This window comes from Salmo salar, chromosome ssa01 (assembly GCF_905237065.1).
Source record: "Salmo salar chromosome ssa01, Ssal_v3.1, whole genome shotgun sequence".
Lineage (NCBI taxonomy): Eukaryota > Metazoa > Chordata > Actinopteri > Salmoniformes > Salmonidae > Salmo > Salmo salar.
In genome coordinates, this window is record NC_059442.1 from 22688640 (window position 1) to 22698547 (window position 9908).

The window sequence follows — 9908 nt, forward strand, 5'->3', positions numbered from 1 at the left end:
AAAAGTATCACTTGTTCTTTTAAAACATTGTTTATTTGGATCAAGGTCATATTTATTTTCAAATCCCTTTTTGAGAAGAATGTTACAGAATCCATGTTTTAACTTTAATCTTATAAGCAATCCTCTGCGCAAGTTGCGATTCCTGTCTGCTATGGCACTGAGGGGGGAAAAGAAAGCTAAAAAAAAATCTTCCTCCAAACATAACAAAAAGCATGGCTTCTGTTTCTTTTCTGATAAGAGTCTTAAATACCAAACAGTTAGCTGCTTAATAACATTCACTGTAAACCATGCAGCTCTGCCCAGCAGATCCACAAAGCAGGTAAAAAAGAAGAAAAGTTCATTTCTTGGCTGAGTGATTCCATCGGTAGCTGCAGGGCAAAGTAGAAAGTGTTTCACTAAAGTAGCAATTGATTCTTCTATCAATCTGCGGCACGCGCGTGCTCTTCCAAGGAATGTATTAAATATGAAAATCATATCCCGTTATCACATGTCTCCAGCTTTCAGCCCGGTAAGCTTCCCTTAATGAATGCTGTAGCCTGAGGGACATGCACACTGCCAGCAATGGCTTGTATGCATAATGGAGTGACGGTACCATTTTGCTCATTACAATATCGCCAAGCTGAGGGGGGTTTTGCACACAGTCACAAGTGACTGCTCTAGACAGCATGCTCCAAGTTATTATGAGATGTCTTAGACATTTCTTCTGAAAGAACTTTACTGCATTAAGTGAAAGAAGAAGCAGCTATAGCCTTGAACTACATGGCTTGTACCAAGGAACAAGCCACGATTAGACACCTTGCATATACACAGTTAAATGTATACTGCTCTACAGATTTATTTTCGAATGTACTATTTTATCATTTCCAGATATGATTTAATTACTATGTTACTTCGTCAATACCTTTTATCTGCCTCGCTGCCATGAATCTGGAAATTCTATTCAAGCATCAAACCTGTGAAAAACAGGAAAAACACGGTCAATACATCAATATACATTTAGAAAATGTCCTTCCCAAAGTGAGCAATTATCCTAACTATTGCACCGTTGCTCAATGCAAAGTTCAACAATATCCAAAATCATAGGATATGGTCCCTATCAGAAAAATTCACATAATGCACATCATTTCATATTATCTTGGTAATTGTATACATAGGATATTTCTTCAGTGCGATAAAACTGATTAAACATGCTCTGCAAACACAGGCAGACATGGAAATAAGAGCTGGTGAGATCCAAAGTGTCCAAACACAAGAAAGTCAGTCACCACAGGTATTCTGCCTGCCAACACTCTTAATCAATTATCTGGGTAGCCAGACTGTTTAATTGGAGTTGAGATTAGGGCAGTCAGTCTAATGGGGCAGTTAAGGGCACTGGGTTGAACTCTAACATCCCAGGCCTTTTCCTCAGAACAATACCAATTGCCACACAAAAAGGCTATTTTTTGTTGATGAACATTGGTAAATATACTTTATCTATTTGCACTGATTCTACATTCAAAGATAATAATGAAGTCACAAATGATCATAATTACGGTAATATATGATAGCATTGTTTGTAAGGGTGTGTGGTCGTACTGTTTTCTACTCACTGGAGAAACAGGCTGCATTTTGCTACAAAATACAAACAAGAAATTAGTCTAGTAAAATGTTCACATCTGAATGTAAATGGCACATTTTCATAGTTGGTGTACTGCTTAACAATTAAAACTTAGCACACTAGATGAATGAAACAGTAGTTTTTAAAAATCGACTAAACTCAGCAAAAAAAGAAACGTCCTTTTTTCAGGACCCTGTCTTTCAAAGATAATTCGTAAAAATCCAAATAACTTCACAGATCTTCATTGTAAAGGGTTAAAACACTGTTTCCCATGCTTGTTCAATGAACCATAAACAATTAATGAACATGCACCTGTGGAACGGTCGTTAAGACACTAACAGTTTGCAGACGGTAGGCAATTAAAGTCACAGTGGTGAAAACTTAGGACACTAAAGAGGCCTTTCTACTGACTCTGAAAAACACCAAAAGAAAGATGCCCAGGGTCCCTGCTCATCTGCGGAAACGTGCCTTAGGCATGCTGCAAGGAGGCATGAGGACTGCAGATGTGACCAGGGCAATAAATTGCAATGTCCGTACTGTGAGACGCCTAAGAAAGCCCTATAGGGAGACAGGACAGAAAGCTGATCGTCCTCGCAGTGGCAGACCAAGTGTAACACCTGCACAGGATCAGTACAGCCGAACAACACACCTGTGAGACAGGTACAGGATGGCAACAACAACAGCCCGAGTTACACCAGGAACGCACAGTCTCTCCATCAGTGCTCAGACTGTCCGCAGTAGGCTGAGAGAGGCTAGACTGAGGGCTTGTAGGACAGTTCCTCACCGGCAACAACATCCCCTATGGGCACAAACCCACCGTCGCTGGACCAGACAGGACTGGCAAAATGGGCTCTTCACTCAAAAGTCACGGTTTTGTCTCACTAGGGGTGATGATTGGATACGTGTTTATCGTCGAAGGAATGAGCGTTACACCGAGGCCTGTACTCTGGAGTGGGATCGATTTGGAGGTGGAGGGTCCGTGATGGTCTGGGGCGGTGTGTCACAGCATCATCGGACATAACTTGTTGTCATTGCAAGCAATCTCAACGCTGTGCATTACAGGGAAGACATCCTCCTCCCTCATGTGGTACCCTTCCTGCAGGTTCATCCTGACATGACCCTCCAGCATGACAATGCCACCAACCATACTGCTCGTTCTGTGCGTGATTTCCTGCAAGACAGGAATGTCAGTGTTCTGCCATGGCCAGCAAAGGGCCCGGATCTCAATCCTATTGAGCACGTCTGGGACCTGTTGGATCGGACGATGAGGGCTAGGGCCATTCCCCCCAAAATGTCCGGGAACTTGCAGGTGCCTTGGTGGAAGAGAGGGGTAACATTGCACAGCAAGAACTAGCAAATCTGGTGCAGTCCATGAGGAGGAGATGCACTGCCGTACTTAATGCAGCTGGTGGCCACACCAGATACTGACTGTTACTTTTGATTCTGACCCCCTTTTGTTCAGGGACATATTATTCCATTTCTGTTAGTCACATGTCTGTGGAACTTGTTCAGTTTATGTCTCAGTTGTTGAATCTTGTTATGCTCATACAAATATTTACACGTTAAGTTTGATGAAAATAAACGCAGTTGACAGTGGGAGGACGTTTCTTTTTTTGCTGAGTTTACAAACATTTCTGACTCATGCAAAGCATAAAAAAGAAACAAAGCAACTGCAACTGCTTGAGGGGGGGGGGGGGTGTAAATAAACCTCTGGAGCACTTCACTGTCTCAATATTGGTAAATTAATTTAGCGAGTCATAATTAACCAATTTAGTTAGATATTAAGCTGTTGAGCATTGTTGTTGACTTTTAAGTGGTAATCTGACCCACTCATTGTTTTCTCTCTTGCTCATTTGGCTGTGGTGATAAACTGCAGTGTTGCAATGTGTACTATTGTTACATCAAGCAAATTAGTGTAAATATTCCTACAGTGTTTGTGGCAATTAGAGCAATATACTAAGGTAATTGAATAAGAACGCCATTGAAGTGCATGCATCATATTTTAGAAATTCCTCCCAAAATGGTCTTGTGAAATGGCCTTGTAAATCAAGAACACGCACGCACATTAACTAGCCTTCAGTACATAAGGGACATTATAAAACTGGGTGGTTCGAGCCCTGAATTCTGATTGGCTGACAGCGGTGGTATTTCAGACCGTATACCACGGGTATGACAAAAAACTACTTTTTACTGTTCTAATTAAGTTGGTAACCTGTTTATAATAGCAATAAGGCACCTCGGGGGTTTGTGATATATGGCCAATGTACCACGGTTATTAAGGGCTATATCGAGGCACTCTGCGTTGCATAGTGCTTAAGAATAGGCCTTAGCCGTGGTATATTGGCCATATACAACCCCCCCTCGGGCCTTATTGCTCAATTAGAGGATGAGCATCAACCATGTATTTACTGTACAGTGATATTTGCTGAATCATATAAAAAGAGTTCAATAAAATGTGCTCTCGATCTCAATAATGCACAACTTTTAAATGTATGTATACATTTTTCAGAGCTTGCAGAGAATCATACTCCTTTTAAATGCACAATGCCCAATACCAACTCCGCAGCTGTGGCTACACTGAACAGATGACACACTGTACAGGCTCAGTCTTACCATCTGTTGATGCAGAGGGCCACGGTCAGGATAGTGTTCTTCATGCTAATTTCTATGCACTCCACATCTCAAGGTTCCTAATTTTCACTTGTTTTTCTCTCTCACATATTTCCTTGAGATAACCAGAGTTTGCACACTTTATCTGAGAACTTAAGGCAATAAAGATATCTATTATTTAAGGACACCCTTGCAAATAAATGGTTACTATGGAGCAGGCCTATCTCCATGTTGTTTTTTCACTGGTGTTACACATAAATAGCTGAACAGTTTAGAACTTCAGTAAAAATGACTATTTACATTGTATAGGCCTAATTCATATCAGAGTGACTACCAGTGAAATAACTACTGTAGTATAACTGTGGTACTATGTAGTATAACTGTCTGTACTTACAGAACCACTACAATGTAATGCCTACACAGGTTATACCTAGCTACCATGGAATGATGTGTTGGTGTGCTGTGCACATATAAAGGAAATACAGCATTACATTAGAGATGAAAAGTAATATGTGGATAATGGCTGAACTGTTATTAGGATTAAGGACTTGATGAACAATGCACATCAAGCTAAGTTGTTAGCTAGGTAGCTACATTGTTTATTGTTGGGCAAACTTACAAAAGCATAACACTGAACTGTCATAGCAGTGCAGTGTACCGATCAGTGGCAATCCGTCATTCAGGGCAGGTGGGGCTGAGCATTTTAGCCTGTTTTACATGTTATTTTGGCATTAATACGTGTCACATATCAGTTTCCAAACAATGTAAAAATATATATATATATCATTCAGTTAATAAAGCCGGACACAAACATGGTCTCTTTTTTGTTTTCTTGAGTAAGGCAGCTCCAAAATGCAGGTGTTTCAGCCTAGCTCAGTGCTTTCTGTGGTGGTGGGGCAAGCCGGCAGAAAATACGGAGCGCTGCGTCGTGATTGGCTCAGTGTTCTGTCACTCATGGGGAAACTACGTCAGTGCCAAGTCTAAGGGTAGAGCTAGAACATTCTACCCCCTTGGGTGCTGCCATAGAGTTACATTAGAAGTGCCCACCCAAGGCGGCTCAAGGTCATTGGCCACAGATAAAATGGCATCAAATCATGCTATATGTACAGTAGCTTTAATTGGATTGATAATGTCAACATCATAACTTTCAAAAACTTCACTAGCAGTCATCATCATGAATCAAGTCGACAATCTAATGGCAAATCCTTTTTAATCCTTGTCATATGAAGAGAAATAATTAAGATACATTTTTCAACGTCGTTACCGATGATTGGAGGACCAAAAGAAGCCGATACTGATTAATCGGCCGATTTTTATATATATATTTGTAATAATGACAATTACAACAATACTGAATGAACACTTTTATTTTAACTTAATATAATAAATAAAATCAATTTAGTCTCAAATAAATAATGAAACATTTTCAATTTGGTTTAAATAATGCAAAAACACAGTGTTGGAGAAGAAAGTAAAAGTGCAATATGTGCCATGTAAAAAAGCCAACGTTTAAGTTCCTTGCTCAGAACATGAGAACATATGAAAGCTGGTGGTTCCTTTTAACAAGAGTCTTCAATATTCAGAGTTAATACATTTTAGGTTGTAGTTATTATAGGAATTATAGGACTATTTCTCTCTATACAATTTGTATTTCATAAACCTTTGACTATTGGATGTTCTTATAGGCACTATAGTATTGCCAGCCTAATCTCGGGAGTTGATAGGCTTGAAGTCATAAACGGCACTGTACTTCAAGCATTGGGAAGTGTTGCTGGCAAACGCAAAAAAGTGCTGCTTGAATGAATGCTTCAAGCCTATCTGACTGCTCAGTCAGACTGCTCTATCAAATCATAGACTTAATTATATAAACACAGAAATACGAGCCTTAGGTCATTAATATGGTCAAATCTGGAAACGATAATTTCGAAAACAAAACGTTTATTCTTTCAGTGACATATGGAACCGTTCCGTATTTTATCTAACGGGTGGCATCCCTAAGTCAAAATATTCCTGTTACATTGCACAACCTTCAATGTTATGTCATAATTATGTAAAATTCGGGCAAATTAATTACGGTCTTTGTTAGGAAGAAATGGTCTTCACACAGTTCGCAACGAGCCAGGCGACCCAAACTGCTGCATATACCCTGACTCTGCTTGCACTGAACACAAGAGAAGTGACATAATTTCCCTAGGTAATATTGCCTGTTAACATGCATTTCTTTTAACTAAATATGCAGGTTTAAAAAAAATATACTTGTGTATTGATTTTAAGAAAGGCATTGATGTTTATGGTTAGGTACATTGGTGCAACGATTGTGATTTTTCGCGAATGCGCTTTTGTTAAATCACCACCCGTTTGGCAAAGTTGGCCTTGATTCGATGATAAATTAACAGGCACTGCATTGATTATATGCAACGCAGGACAAGCTAGTTAAACTAGTAATATCATCAACCTTGTGTAGTTAACTAGTGATTATGTTAAGATTGATTGTTTTTTATAAGATAAGTTTAATGCTAGCTAGCAACTTACCTTGGCTCCTTGCTGCACTCGTGTAACAGGTGGTCAGCCTGCCACGCAGTCTCCTCGTGGATTGTAATGTAATCAGCCATAATCGGCGTCCAAAAATGCAGATTACCGATTGTTATGAAAACTTGAAATCGGTCGACCACTAACAAACATTACACAACAAGTTGGAAATCAAAAATTCAACAATGAGTGGTTTGGAAGGAATCAGTGACAGTGGCTAACTGCAAGCATTGCAAAGCAATCACTAGCCTGCTATTCAGTTGAGTGGCTATGTGGTCCCAAATCTGGGATTAAGGGTCTCTTTTCCAAGTTTAAAATGATAAACATTCAACATTGGCCATGCTGTCAATTAAGCATAATTTGTGCCGCACTCTAACAACTGTTAACTCGGAACTGCAAAAACTTGACTTCAGTGAGTTCAAGACAACTGGGAAGTCAGGAATAAATGAGCTCCGACTGGGAAAATACATTTTGAACGGTCATCCAACGTGAAATTGTAAATCCGGCCTCTTTCTAGAGCTACGACCTGAAGATCAATGACGTCATCATAATTCGACCTTGTTTTTTTCCGGAGTTCCCAGTTGTTTCGAAAGCACCATAAATCCAGAAAAATGCGAGACTTTGATGACAAAATATGCCCACGAATGACCGCCGCGCCACCTTCCTGTTCAAGTGAGCACAGTACAACAAGGTGAGTCCAAAAATGTATTGTATGCTGCTGCATAAATGATGTAATATGCCAGGCTGATATGTATACTGTAGCTAACAAAGTTATACTAAGTGTATGTTATGTAGTAAGATGTTAGAAGCCCATGTGCCTCAACCTAATAATTTGGTCTATTTACCCCTCTTAATTTCACCTACTGTTCTGACTTGCTGGTGCACATGTAGCCTATCAGTGACCTTTCTCTTGCATTTCAAAGATGGTGGTAAAAAAACACTGGTTGTTTTTTTCTTTGTATTTTCTTCTACCAGATCTATTGTATTATATTCTCCTACATTCGATTCACATTTCCACAAACTTCAAAGTGTTTCCTTTCAAACGGTACCAAGAATATGCACATCCTTGCTTCAGGGCCTGAGCTACAGGCAGTTAGATTTGGGTATGTCATTTAGGCAAAAATAGAAAAAAAAAGCGTCTATCCCTATCCTGTTTTAGAGAAATGTAATCATAGAAAATTGTTAGAGCTTTCATTGTCTGCTTATTACCCACTTTATTTATCCTACGGTTCTGAATTGGTGTACAGGGAGAACACTGTAAGAACTGTCGCTGCACATTTAAAAAATGCTAAACAAATAGTTATATCGACTACGTCCGTTCTAGCTCGCTCATTAATGTCTTAATCGAAATTACGGATTGCATCTTATCCGCTTGTCCTCCCTTTATTCCATTCCATAGTTTGTACATCTAATTTGTCACTGTTAACCACATTTGTTTAAGCAAGTCAGCCATATCAGCTATGCTTTTTTTTAAAGGCAGTAAATGAGGCTGAATGAACTGTTTCGCTGCCAGACAAGGCTAATTTTATTTGTCACATACACGTGCTACATGGCTCTGCTGATAGCCAGGTGTAGCAGTGGTAAGATGTTGGGACTGCTGTTAGAACAGCTTTACGTAGGCCCAACAGTTTGTTGTCACCGTTATAGTGCAATTCATGTATTGTTTAGTGGCTTTGCTGGCATGGATCCCACTTTATTTTATTTTTTTGCCCCACCAAGATTTACCGGCTAAAATCGCCACTGGTCCGGATACCATACTAACTATATTTATTATAGCAGTGTCCCAATCCCCCTGCATGCCCACAATAGTTGTGTGCATAGAAAGGTCCAGATAGTAGTGCAGAGCTAACGTACTGTCAACAGGATAGCTAGCTAATAATTCGACTTAAACCACTGTTTAGTCTGCTTCTCTAACATTGCAGCAATTCCTGTAAGAATGCAATGTTTTATCTGTTCGTATGAACCCAGTATTGCATGCATATTCGCACAGTGACAGTTTACTCTCTAGCTAGCTAGGGCTAGCAAACCCCCTGTTAAGTTAGTCAACGTTAGCTAGCATAGCGACAACAATATGCACTAGCTAGGTATTGTTATAAAAATGAATTACTGCCATATCTTTTTCAATAAATGGTTACTTTCTAGCGTCAACCTGCTGACTAACAAAATATCTAGCTAGCCACTTATCCAAGCAATGAAGCATGGCGGGAGGCAGCAGCAGTTTCGGGAGAGTCCCCAACTCCAACTAACTCGTGGTATCAAAGGGGCCTGGTGCCAAAATGGAAAAGGGTTAAAGTCTTACCTTTCGTCCATGCTTTGTTAAATAGATCCAACTATTTCATAGTACTGGTCCCCACAGAAAGCAATGACAGCAGCTGTCCTTGGGTTTAGCACCCTGTTTTGTGAAACCAACGCATAAACATAGCTACTGAAACTTGTTTATGTTGGTTGTCATGAGCACCGCTATCCCAGAGATCCCCTCTGCTCTGGTAAAAGGACAAAGCAGGAAAATAGAGAGAACGAACTAATGTTTTGCTCTTAACGCTGGTCCAGGATCAGCTTTCGGACGGTACATTCATATACATACTTTCTTACTTGGAATACCAATAATAGTTGCACAGGCATTACATTGTAGTGGTAAAGTACATAAAGTTATACTACATATAGCTGTTCCACTGTGACATAATTGTGCTGAGACTCATATATACCAAACAAAAAACATTGATTTCAAAGTTTAACAACCCATACAACTCTGCACAATGACTATTTTGTTTTACAATCTACAGTGGAAATTTTACAAAAACACATTTAATGGAAGAACTGTGCAGATCCAAAGATTGGTAACAGGATTTCAGTAAAATTTCATTCCGTTTTTATGTCCACATTTCCCCAAAACACTTTTAAAATTCAAAGATGTCTGCAGAAAGAATGGGGTGTCAGCTATGACATGACACATTGACTTTGAAAAAATCTATTTTGGTTATTGAACTACATTATGTGAAGTGGATTTACACCCGGTAACATAATTTCTTCATGAGTCCCTGATCTGTACTACACAGACATGCATAATTATGTATATGAATGTCATTCTCTTCTTGGTGATGTATCCTAAAAAGTTACACAAAGGAATAAATATGCAATATCCTCCTTTGCTTATTTGGCTATTATTCTACAC

The 9908-nt window shown here is 39.5% G+C and overlaps 1 protein-coding gene across 1 annotated transcript in view; it reads right to left on the reverse strand.

Moving 5' to 3' along the window:
- LOC106577674 (centrosomal protein kizuna) overlaps window positions 1–9219 on the reverse strand; it is a 35319-nt gene extending 26100 nt beyond the window's left edge. Inside the window, exons 1-2 of the mRNA XM_014156144.2 lie at window positions 9036–9219; window positions 902–953 (exon numbers count right to left, since the gene is read on the reverse strand). The gene's annotated coding sequence lies outside the window, so the exon portion shown is untranslated. The remainder of the gene's footprint in view (window positions 1–901; window positions 954–9035) is intronic.
- Window positions 9220–9908: the final 689 nt, after the last annotated feature.